This window comes from Bubalus bubalis, chromosome 12 (assembly GCF_019923935.1).
Source record: "Bubalus bubalis isolate 160015118507 breed Murrah chromosome 12, NDDB_SH_1, whole genome shotgun sequence".
Lineage (NCBI taxonomy): Eukaryota > Metazoa > Chordata > Mammalia > Artiodactyla > Bovidae > Bubalus > Bubalus bubalis.
In genome coordinates, this window is record NC_059168.1 from 86152070 (window position 1) to 86164025 (window position 11956).

Consider the following 11956-nt stretch of genomic DNA (forward strand, 5'->3'; position numbering starts at 1 on the left):
GGAATTTGATCCTTTATTGGGGAAGTGATTATTTGGCTGTGAAATCTCATAAAGCAGTAATAACTGTGAAATCACCATGTACATTTTATCATTGAGCTGTCCCCTCACTCCACATCTACTGAGAAATACAACAGGACTCTAAATTTGTTGTTCATATTATTTTATCCATGAGCTCTGGCTTAGAAAAACACGTCATTCCGACGAGAAAGCAACAAGGTTTATCAGCAGATGGAGAAACTAGAGCAGGGAAAGGAAACCTCTCAAGTGGAAGCTGAGGCCACCTGATCCGAGAAGCTCGGAGACGTTCCTGCTGAAAGGTCCCTATACCCTGTGGCTATGGAGCTGCTTGCCTGGCCAGGTCCGCAAGGGCCCAGGGCCCACATGCAGGCCACCAGGCCCACGTGTCCAGACTCACAGGAGGCTGGTTGGAAAACCCAAACCACTGGATGCTTTCAGGATTGGTAAATGGTGTTAGCCATCCTGGCATCAGACATCCTGGTGTGGTTGTCATGTGAAGCCTGCCCCTTCATCCCAGCCAGGATCGGCATAGATGCTGCTGCACAGAGCCTGGCACCAGGAAGTGCTTGGGGACACTTGGAATGGGGGCACATGGATACATCTCTGTTAACTGCAAAGTGGCACTCGCCATGGGCACTTGCCCTCTGCCTCTACAAGGATTAAATACTGTGCTGCTGCAGCTGCTGACCTTCAACAGCCCCTGCAAGGAGTTCAGGGAGGAGAGCAGAAATGAGGCGCTCTGTGCTCAGGGAGAAACTGGCAGGACAGGTCTTCAGATAGCTAGATATTTTCAGGAACTGATTTTATGAGCCCATTCTTGTATCTCCTTATACGTAGAAAAGCACTAAAATCCTTCATGGTGACGACCATTGCTTGTGACTAGCAAGGGCTTCATGAGACTAGTAGAAACCTTCTGGAAAAATATGTGCTTAATTGCATGTATTCCCCTGTCACCAAAATCACGTGTATACTGACTTTCCCCTATGCCTCTTTGGAGCCATTTCTCAGAGCTATCTGAGGTGCTGTCTCCCAGGCTGCAGTCCTCATTTTGCCCCCAATAAAAACTTAACTCATAACTCCCGTGTTGTATATATTTTTTAATAAGACGGCATCTCTGACTTGGAGACCAGGCCGTTCATTCTCTGTGAGCTACAGCGGTAACTGCCGGCTTCCTCTAGATGTAGAGGGAAGAACTCAAGTTTTGGTGTCTTGTCTGGATTAAGATCTTGACTCTCCATTTGCCAACTGGATGAGCTCAAACATGTGATTTCGGTGTTTTCACTCCTAAAATGGGGCAACTATGTGACACCTGAAATAGTGCGTGAACCATGCAGAGAACAGGAGCACCTCGCAGGCCTCACTACAAGGAAGCATCATTCATGGTCGAAGTTCATGGAGCCGGCTTCCACAGCACTGACAGAAGGATGTTGGGACTTTCTTTGTTGCACGCTAGAAATGCACGATGAAGGCTGTCTATTCATCCTCTAGGTTTCTTCCCTGCATCTAATCTATGCAGAAATTCAGAGCAAATAGACTTGGCAGACTCCTGAAACTCCTGTTTGAGTTTAGTTGCTAAGTCGTATCTGACTCTTTGCAACCCCATGGACTGTAGCCTGCCAGGCTCTTCTGTCCGTGGGATTCTCCAGGCAAGAATACTGGAGTGGGTTGCCATTCCCTTCTCCAGCGGATTTTCCTGACCCAGGGACCAAGCCCGCGTCTCCTGCATTGCAGGCAGATTCTTTAGTGCCTGAGCTACCAGGGAAGTCCTAAACCCCAGTTAAACACCAGTAACGGAGGCATCGGAGAAGGCAATGGCACCCCACTCCAGTACTCTTGCCTAGAAAATCCCATGGATGGAGGAGCCTGGTGGGCTGTAGTCCATGGGGTCGCTAAGAGTCGGACACGACTGAGCGACTTCACTTCACTTTTCACTTTCATGTATTGGAGAAGGAAATGGCAACCCACTCCAGTGTTCTTGCCTGGAGAATCCCAGGGATGCGGGAGCCTGGTGGGCTGCCGTCTATGGGGTCACACGGAGTCGGACACGACTGAAGTGACTTAGCAGCAGCAGCAGCAGCAATGGAGGCATCCTTAACACATCTGAATATTTTCTGAATGCCTCCAGCTGTCACAATGGGTACCAGGAGCCACTGGGCGGGGGATGGGTCAAAGTGGGAAGCCCTGGTTCTGATGATGGATGTGACTGACTTCTCAGGTGGGGTGGAAGCTGGCAGGGGGAACCAAGGCCAGGAGCTGGGGATGATCAATAGGTTGGTCTGGAAGATGAGTGCAAAAAAGGGTTCTCAGTCTTGGCCGCACACTAGAACCACCTGGAAGGCTTTCAAAACTCTTGCTGCATGGCCTGGATGGAAGGGGGTTGGGGGGAGAGTGGAGGCATGTATATGTGTGGCTGAGTCCCTTTGTTGTTTACCTGAAACTATCACAACATTGTTAATCGGCTATACCCCAATACAAAAAAAAAGAAAAAACCAAAACTCTTGCTGCCTGGGTCCTGACCCCAGGACTTTATGATTTCATTGGTCTGAGGTATTCCTTCATAGCAGAGCTTTAAAAGTTCTCCAGAAAATTCTAATGTACAGACAGTGATACAGAAAGCAGGAAATCTGGGAATAAAAGCATGGAGGTGTTGGCAGCATCTGTCAGCATCTAGATGTGAGAACACCCAGATGTGCTCAGGACAAACAGCACCAGCTTGTAAGCTGGAACACAAAACCTGAGCGAGAGAAAACTGGCAGGCGCCCCACTTCCTGCTACCTGGTCCAAAGTTAAAGGGAATTGTTCTCCATTCCCTCCAAGTACCCTGTGCCACCCTGTCTGAGCCCCAACATCCCCACATCATCGTTATCTGATTGTGTGTCTCTCAAGCTGCAGAGAGATTCTGGGAGGCAGAGGTGCTGCCATTTCTGTATTATTAAATCTAAGCATCCCTAGTAACAAGCAGCATGCCCAGTTCCTGGTGTGTGTGCTGAACGGGGCAGACACCATCATAATGACTTCTTATCCCAACCTGATGTTCCTAGACTCTCCCCGCCCAGACAGAGGCTGTGTTGATCTTAGTGCCTGGGCTGAAACTACGCCTGTATCAGAAATCAAGTGATTTCATGGTGAGAAGAAGAAGAGTCTGGGGTCCCAGAGGATCTGATACCCTTTCTGCTTATTTGCCTAAATGAAGACTTTCTTTAATAAAAAGAAGGATTTCTAGCTGCCACAAACTGTTTTGGTTTTAAGAAGGACATTAAGCCGCTATTACATCGTACTGAGTAATTCCTCAAGCTGGTTTATTTTTTGGCTTGTGCTCATGAGCCATTAATTGCTGTGCTAGGGTAACGTTAGCAACCTTCCATTTGGAAGGGGAGGTGGTAGGAAGGAAAGGAACTTCGAACTGCTTTTCTGAGTATGAGTTTAGCCTGTCAGCTTTGACCTTTCCATTCCAACTCAATGCCTATTCAACAAAAACCTTGACATTTAAAAAGGCAGCATATCCAGCCCACATCTTTATCTTATAGGCAGACCACTTTTCAGATCGTTCTTTTTTCAGAGCTATAGCCAAAAAAGCAGTCTGGCATTTCTGCTTCTTCTGTTGCCCAGCTTTCTGAAAAATACAGGGGAGACAGGAGGTTGAAAGATAAAAGTGTCTGTTAGCCGATGTCCGTTCCCTGAATGTGCTCGCCTTCGCTGGTGGGCGGCTGTGTGTCTGCACACAGCTTTATTTTGCTTTGAAAAGGAGAGGACCGCAGGTGTCAGGAAGCAAGAGAAGACAGGTGGAAACCCACTTCAGTACACCTATTTTTAGTTCAGATTCTATTTAAGTGGAAGTGATAACTCCAAGGTAACTGGCAAAAGAAAATGAGTCTGTTTGCACAGTAATTGTTTTGCCCAAAAAAGGAGTGAGCATCCTTCAGGTATTCCAAAGCCGGAGTGAAGGAGGAAACCAACGCAGGTTACTTAGAGAGAAATTTTAAAGGAAAAGGAGGCTCTTTACAGAAATCAGTGGAGTCAGAAAAAGATCCAGTGATGAGTAATGACATCTCTGATGGACTCAGGATCAGCCATAGGACTGCTGTGTTATATTCCTCTCTTCTGGGCCCCTCCTGGGATTCTAGGTGCCCCAGCAGGGAAAGGTCACTAGTTATGGAGTCTGGTCGGTGCTGGAACTTACCACCACCCAGAGGCATACCTGCTCAGAAATCTTGAAGCCTGGGGTCCACTCTGACCACAGTCTCTAACTCCCTGACCCCTCCTTCTCACTGAGGATGCACCTGCAGGTGGACCTTAGGGAGACCTCTGCTCTCTCTCCCTTCCGTACTCTCGGCCCTCCTCTTGACTACCTTCCTTTGCTGGTGTGGCCTCCATGGAAGAGTGCTTAACCAAATTCTTGCCAAGACTCTCAACTCCCTCGTACCCCAGGTCATTCCAGCCACTTCCCTTCTAGTGCAAATCTCTCGCAGTTCTGGCTCTCATCCACCAGGCACAGCACACTGTCCACTTCTCTCCCCTTTTCTCTTGCTTAAAGGAAGACAAGGGAGTGAGAATCTGTCTTGCACACCCCCAGAGACCTCCTTCAGCCTAGTCCAGTGCCTGGTACCTGGTGAAGCACGTGCTAGTAACTGTGTGTAGAGAAAGAAGCACTTCCTTTGTCATATTAAGTGGACATCATGGCAGAATTTAAGAGTTTTTTTTAACCTCTGCTGATGCTTGCTGTATGGTATGGGATAATTCACCAGCCTGTCTTCCCAGTTTGCTCGAATATATCTGGGAAGGAAACCATGGCACAAGAGTGGGTTAATGCTATTAATGGTGATACAGGATGAGCGAAGACAGAAGCTTGGCCACCTGAAGACAGTAGTCAGCCATGAGCATGCATTGAAAACCTGCCATAGACAAGATGCTCTTGTGGGTTGCAAAGAGGGTAAAACTCCAGCCTGTTCTAAAGAAGGCAGAACCCGAACGTATCTCCTCTTGGAGGGAAGAGGATCAGGGAGACGGAGATGAGCAGATGGCTGCCCTAGAGGGGAGGGCATGGCGGAGGAGGCAGCGAGAACACAGAGATGGGAAGAGGGTGTCAGGGGTCCCATCTCGGCTCTGCCGATGCTCTGGGTGACTCCAACAAGTCCTTCAACTCCTGGTTTTTCCCAGTAAATGATGGAGTCGCTCTCGTCCCTTTTGGTTCCAACCCTCCACAACTGAAGTCTCATCCAGCTGACGGGCAGTTGGAACTTCTTCCTGGGAACCAGAATGTGTTTGGACCACATGGCTTTCCCTGACTCCCCCCCTCCACCCCGAGAAAGGAGACTTTCCAGGGTCTGAGGGGAGAGCAGTGAAGAGAGCACTCTGTTGACTTCAGCATGTGTTCTTTCTGCACCAATTCTGTGTTGAGTGTGTTGAGTGAGGATGCAGGAAGGCAGCCTTCTTAAAAAAAAAAAAAAGAAAAAGAAAAACCTTTTATTTTATATTGGAGAATATCTTATTAACAGTGTTGGGATAATTTCAGGTGGACAGCAAAGGGGCTCAGCCATACATATAGAGGTATCCGTTATCCCCCAGACTCCCCTCCCATCCAGGCCAAAGGGCAGCCTTTTGAAAACAGAAATCTGGAGGTCTGAGGCTGAACGAAGCCAGATGAATCTTATTTTTCTATTTCGAATTTCCTTCCAAAAGAAACAGATGTTCTCTCCATCCCTCATTTGTAAAAAGGACCTAATAATAATGATTAATAATAATAATAAGCATGTCAATGAGTTTTCATGAGCCCTGGGAGATGACACATGGAAAGCTCTGGAACAGGTCAGTCTCGGTGGAGACTGTTATTAACTTCACCATCCTTCCTGCCACTTAACTTTTCTCATCTCCATGAGTTCTGAGAAAAGTCCCCCAGGGTGCTTCAGTTCCCAGATTTTCTCTTGGGCAAAGCCACTTTCGTTATTTTTGCTTTGAATTCAATTGAATTAAAAAAAAAAATTTCCTGTTCTTGCTACTGTATCTCTTCCTTTCAAAGAATTTCACACAAGGGAATGCAGCCTTGGCAGCCATATTATATTTCAAGAAAATTAAAAAGAAGAAATGTTATCTGAAAATTATAGAAAATTGGCAGGTAATGGGGCACAGCTCTGATTCACATTCAGAATAGACTTCCTCTTGTTTGGCAAAGGCTTGGCTGAGGGAGAGCAGGCAGAAGGATATGAAAGGCAGAGAAATGCCTAGAAATGCCTCTTACTTTCTCTTTCTCATCTACATTTTGGGACAATTGGTAATCCCTTTCTGTCTCTTTTAGGGGAAACATAATTTTGAAATAGTGTGTCTCCTTCTTGCTGTTAAGTCGCTTCAGTCGTGTCCGACTCTGTGTGACCCCATAGACAGCAGCCTACCAGGCTCCCCCATCCCTGGGATTCTCCAGGCAAGAACACCAAAGTGGGTTGCCATCTCCTTCTCCAGTGCATGAAAGTGACAAGTGAAAGTGAAAAGTGAGAGTGAAGTCACTCAGTCATGTCCAACTCTTAGCTACCCCATGGACTGCAGCCTATCAGGCTCCTCCGTCCATGGGATTTTCCAGGCAAGAGTACTGGAGTGGGTTGCCAGTGCCTTCTCCGTAGGAGCATTCTAAAGTCATTGGAACAGCAGATCCTCTTTTGCAATGACCTGCATGTAATGCCATGAAAAGAACAAAAATGGAAACCCCCTATTTCCAAAAGATAAACGGTAGACATTTATTACAAAAACATTGTTTTCAGCAAGCAAGGGATGAGTTTGGGAATAGCTGTCACTTGTGAACCTAATCATAAAGTTAAACTTCAAGCTTTTCAGTGAATCACAGGGGAAAAAATACCTTAGCCCACCCTTAATATTTGCAGGAATATTCCTCAATTTTCAGTGAGGCTCGGATAGAAAGATCAGGCCCACCAGCGAGCAGGGGAGATCCTGAGTTTTCTGTCACTGAATTCACCGGATGCTGGAAGGGGGCTCTTGGCCTCCTTCTGCAGGGACAAGAGGCAGTGCCGGCTTCTCCTCCGGGTGTGCTTTGTTTCACCATCATTTTAGGTTTTGAAGTCAACTCTTTAATTAAAGTGAAGTGAAGTGAAGTTGTGTCCGACTCTTTGCAACCCCATGGACTGTAGCCTACCAGGCTTCTCTGTCCATGGGATTCTCCAGGCAAGAATACTGGAGTGGGTTACCATTTCCTTCTCCAGGGGATCTCCCCGACCCAGGGATCGAACCTGGGTCTCCTGCATTGGAGGCAGACGCTTTAACCTCTAAGCCACCAGTTTGGCCATTTGCCCCCAGGGACCACATCAGCAATTCTTGCACTTGTCACTTGGGGATGATGGAAAAGAGATGGGATTTCTGGCCCAAAACCACCTTCCTAAAGGTCATTTAGCACACACCTAACTTCCTCTGACAATCATGCCCTTGCTACCCAAATACTTTTTGCAATAAAATGTCAAGTCAAAACATAAACAGTTTTGAGAGTTTCCAGTGTATCTTTAAATAACTTCCTATTGTTTCTTTCTCTGTTGTGTGTGTTTGTTTTGTACTACAAAGGTAATAAAGTATTTTAAGGACTGTTTAGAAAATGCAAATTTTAAAAGGAGGAAATATCAACAGCTGCAAAACTTTCTACTTAGGGATAAGACTATTAATATTTTGGTGGAAGCTTTGTGTGTATGTGTGTATAATATGCACATATTAGCCATTACGTCATCTATTCCTTTGATAAAATATTTATTAGTGCACATTTATTATATTCTTAATCTATGAACAAAATCTGCATGAAACATACTGTTTTGAAACATAATATTTTCACTTAATATCCTTGCATAACAGTAAACAACCTCTTTCAAAATCATTTTAATGGCCTCATAGCATTCCACTGGCATTGGCATGCCTATGTCATACTGGCTTACTGCCACTGCCATACTGGCATAAGAAGCAGTATGTCTCTTGAACTAGTAAATGAATACATACAAATGTATTACTTCAATATAGCTTAATATCCTTTCTCATCCCAATCAATATCCTATTATTAATATTTGTATTAATAGTATTATAATTCTAATAATTTAATAGTAAGATCAACAATGAATTTTTATGTGCCTGACATTGTTAAATGCTTTACATTGAAATATTGTATTTAATTTAATAATAAATTAAATTAAGTAACACAATAATCCTATGAGGTATCTGCCAATATTACTATTACCTATCAAATCATAGCATCCAGCCTAAATTCTCAGTGCACTGGGAAAATTGGGCTTTCTAAACTCTACCTGAGTCTTCAAATTCTGGTTTTCTAAAGCCAGGGAGAGATGATAAAATAAAGCTATTTTAAAAACCAATAAATGTACCAGGAAATACAATTTCAAGCAGTACATAATAGTATACATTTCTGAGGTTAAAAACTGTTTTTGCTTTGTTTTGTCTTAATAGTATGTTTAGGCTGTGCTTTTGCTTTTTAATCTGACTACCATTTAACTGACTACTATTCACAAAGGCTAATAACTTTGGATCACTTTCACTACCCTCCACCTCCTTCCCTCAACTCCTCCTTGCAATTTTCAAAAAGGGATTTATTTCGGCTATGGTGGGTCTTTGTTGCTGTGTGCAGGCCTTCTCCAGCTGCCATGAGCAGGGGCCACTCTCCAGCTGTGTTGCACCGCCTTCTCCCGGTGGTGGCTTCTCTTGTTGTGGAACTTGGACTCTAGAGAGTGGCCTCAGTAATTGCAGCACACAGGCTTAGATACTCTATGGCATGTGGGCTCCTCCAGGACCAGGGATTGACCTTGGTGTCCCTTGCATTGCAGGGAAGATTCTTAACCCTTGGGCCACCAGGAAAACCCCTCCTTGCAATTTTAAAGTAATATTTATACTTTTTCTATGGTTACCCAAGAACCCAATGTTTACCTAAGCTGTGCTGTGCTAAGTCTTTCAGTCATGTCTGACTTTGCAACCCCATGGACTGAAGCCTGCTCCTCTGGTCATGGGGATTCTCTAGGCAAGAATACTGGAGTGGTTGCCAGGCCCTCCTCTAGGGGATCTTCCCAATCCTGGGATTGAACCCAGGTCTCCTACATTGCAGGCAGATTCTTTACCATCTGTGCCACCAGGAAAGCCCAAGAATATGGGAGTGGGTAGCCTATCCCTTCTCCAGGGGAACTTCCCGATCCAGCAATTGAACCAGGGTCTCCCGCATTGCAGGTGATTCTTCACCAGCTGAGCTACCAGGGAAGCACTAATGGTTACTACTTCAGTTTACATACTACATGTAAACCTTTATTTATTGATCCATCAATTATAGGTCTTATCTCTTCCTCCCCTACCATGTGAAATGGATTATTAGTGTCCCTGTATTTCTACCCACCTCTGCTCACGGCACCCACATCCCAGTTTTTTATTCCACATCGTTTTTACATTGTCATTATTCAAACATTGAATTTCTGTCTAGTACTTCCAATTTTAAAAATCTTCCCAAATTTCCCTATGTACTGAACATTGAAATCAAACAAACAATGCCTGTAATATAATGATTGTGTAAATGATATTCAAAGTAGAGCCAGTTAACAGAGGAGGAATTATGTTGCCAATTCTGTGATGTTGGAAAGGAAATATTCTAAACGAATTGTCTTTCCTTACATTCTCTCAGTTACTCAAAATCATTTCTTGTTACATTGTTGCTTTTTTGCTATAAGATGAACCTCTTAACAATGAACCTCACTTTCTTGTTCTCATGCCCCGTGTAGTCCCTCCTCTCACTCAGTCATGGTTGACCCCTGGGACCAAGAAATACTATGGCAGTGACAGTGTGCTATTTCCGAGGCTAAGCCACAGAAGACATCACCATTTCCTCCTTCCCTTCTCTGGATCACTTGTTCTAAGGGAAGCCAGCTGCCATGTTGGAAGAATGCTCAAGTAGTGCTGCGGTGAGGAAAGGAATAGAGGGCTTCCACTGGCAGCCATCATCAACTTGCCAGTCACAAGAGAGGGGCACCTTGGAAGCAGCTCCTCCAGCCCCAGGCAAGCCTTCAGATGATTGCAGCCCAGGCTGACACTGACAAGCAATCTCCTGGGAGACCCTGAGCCAGAACTGCCAAGCCACTGATTTTCTGACCTGCAGAAACTATAAGAGAAAAAGAAATGTTTATGATTATATTAAGCATCTAAGTTTTAGGGTAATGTATTCTGTTAATAGACATTCTGATGCTGGGAAAGACTGAGGGCAGGACGAGAAGGGGACAACAGAGGATGAGATCGTTGGATGGCATCACTGACTCAATGGACATGAGTTTGACCAAATTCCCATAGATAGTAAAGGACAGGGAAGCCTGGTGTGCTGCAGTCCCTGGGTCCCAAAGTCAGACATGACTTAGCAAGTGAACAAAAACAATAGAGACTTTAGTACTTGGAAAAAGAGTGTGGCCATCACAGAAAAGCTAAAAATATAGTGAAATGAGACATTGGGTGGTGGGCGGGGGCGGGGGCGGTGGGCCTTAAGAGAGTTGAGTATATACTGTCCGTGAGCTTCAGCAGTGAGAGAAGGAACCTTTCCTGTCCTTCGTTCAGGGCTTCTGGAACAGTGCCCAGCATAATACTGTGCTCACTCGCTCAGCCGTGTCCAGCTTTTCGCATCTGTAGCCCACGTAGCCCACCAGGGTTCTCGGTCCACAGGATTATCCCTAAGAATACTGGAGTGGGTTGCCATTCCCTTCTCCAGGGGATCTTCCCGACTCAGGGATCGAACCTGCATCTCTTGTGTCTCCTGCATTGTCAAGCGAATTCTTTACTGCTGATCCAGCTGAGAAGCCCACCTGGCATATTATTACAGGTACTCATTAATGTCTGTTGAACAACAGAATAACCAGATACATTATGTATCTTTACTAACCCCTGATGCATGCAATCTCACTTTCAAATACATTTAAGAGAAGAGAAGGGGAGGATGTGGTCATCAGTCTCCTCTCCTTCCAGCTCAGTGTGTCTTAGAATCATCTTCTTTATCATTCCCCAGGGACTTCTTAGACCTTTTTAGATTTTCCTATTCGCACCAACCTCCATGAAACCTGAATACCATGGATATGCTGCATATCTGTTTATGCTCTGTATGGCTTCACTCTGTGCTTTATACATAAAAAGAGTAAAAAAAAATGTGTTTACCCTAATAACTGATTTTTGCCCTCTTGGAGGTAATATCACTGGTGTTGGGAATTCACGATCTAGCGCAGCAGAATATTCCAACTTTGTAAAGTTTAAAAATAAAATAAAATTAAAAAAAAAAAAGAAAGACAATCTATAAACAAGGTTAATTGACATGTATTTGTACTTAGCTTTCTAATGTTGTTAATATGAAAAGTTAATTACAAACTATCCAACAATCAATAATGCAGCTTTCTTCAATCTCCCAATTAAAGAAGGTTCTTATATAATTAAAAAAAAAAAAAGAATATAAGTAGGTTTCAAAACACAGAGCTGGGCTGAAGCATTGTGGTAGAAAGAGGAGCTTAGTCATTTGAGGATATGTCTGAATTCTGTGCCATTAATCCTACTGTGGGATTCCCAGATGGCTCAGTAGAAAAGAATTTGCCTGCCAATGCAGGAGACGCAGGTCTCCTGAGTCGAAAAGATCCCCTGGAGAAGGAAATGGTAACCCACTCCTGTCTTCTTGCCTGGGAAATCCCACGGACAGAGGAGTCTGGCGGGTGGGCTACAGTCCCTGGGGTCGCAAAGACTGACATGACTGAAAGTGAACAGGCACACACGCAACCTTATTGTCACCCTTTGCTGTGAGGTTCCTCCTGACAGCTTAGTTGAGCAGAAAGCCAGCAAGTATCCCTGCTGATCTCAGGAAAGCTTTGTCCCATGATCACTCCCCAGGAGCATGGAACCGAGACCCATGCTGGGTATCTACTCAGCCCTGGGCCTCCTGGATCAC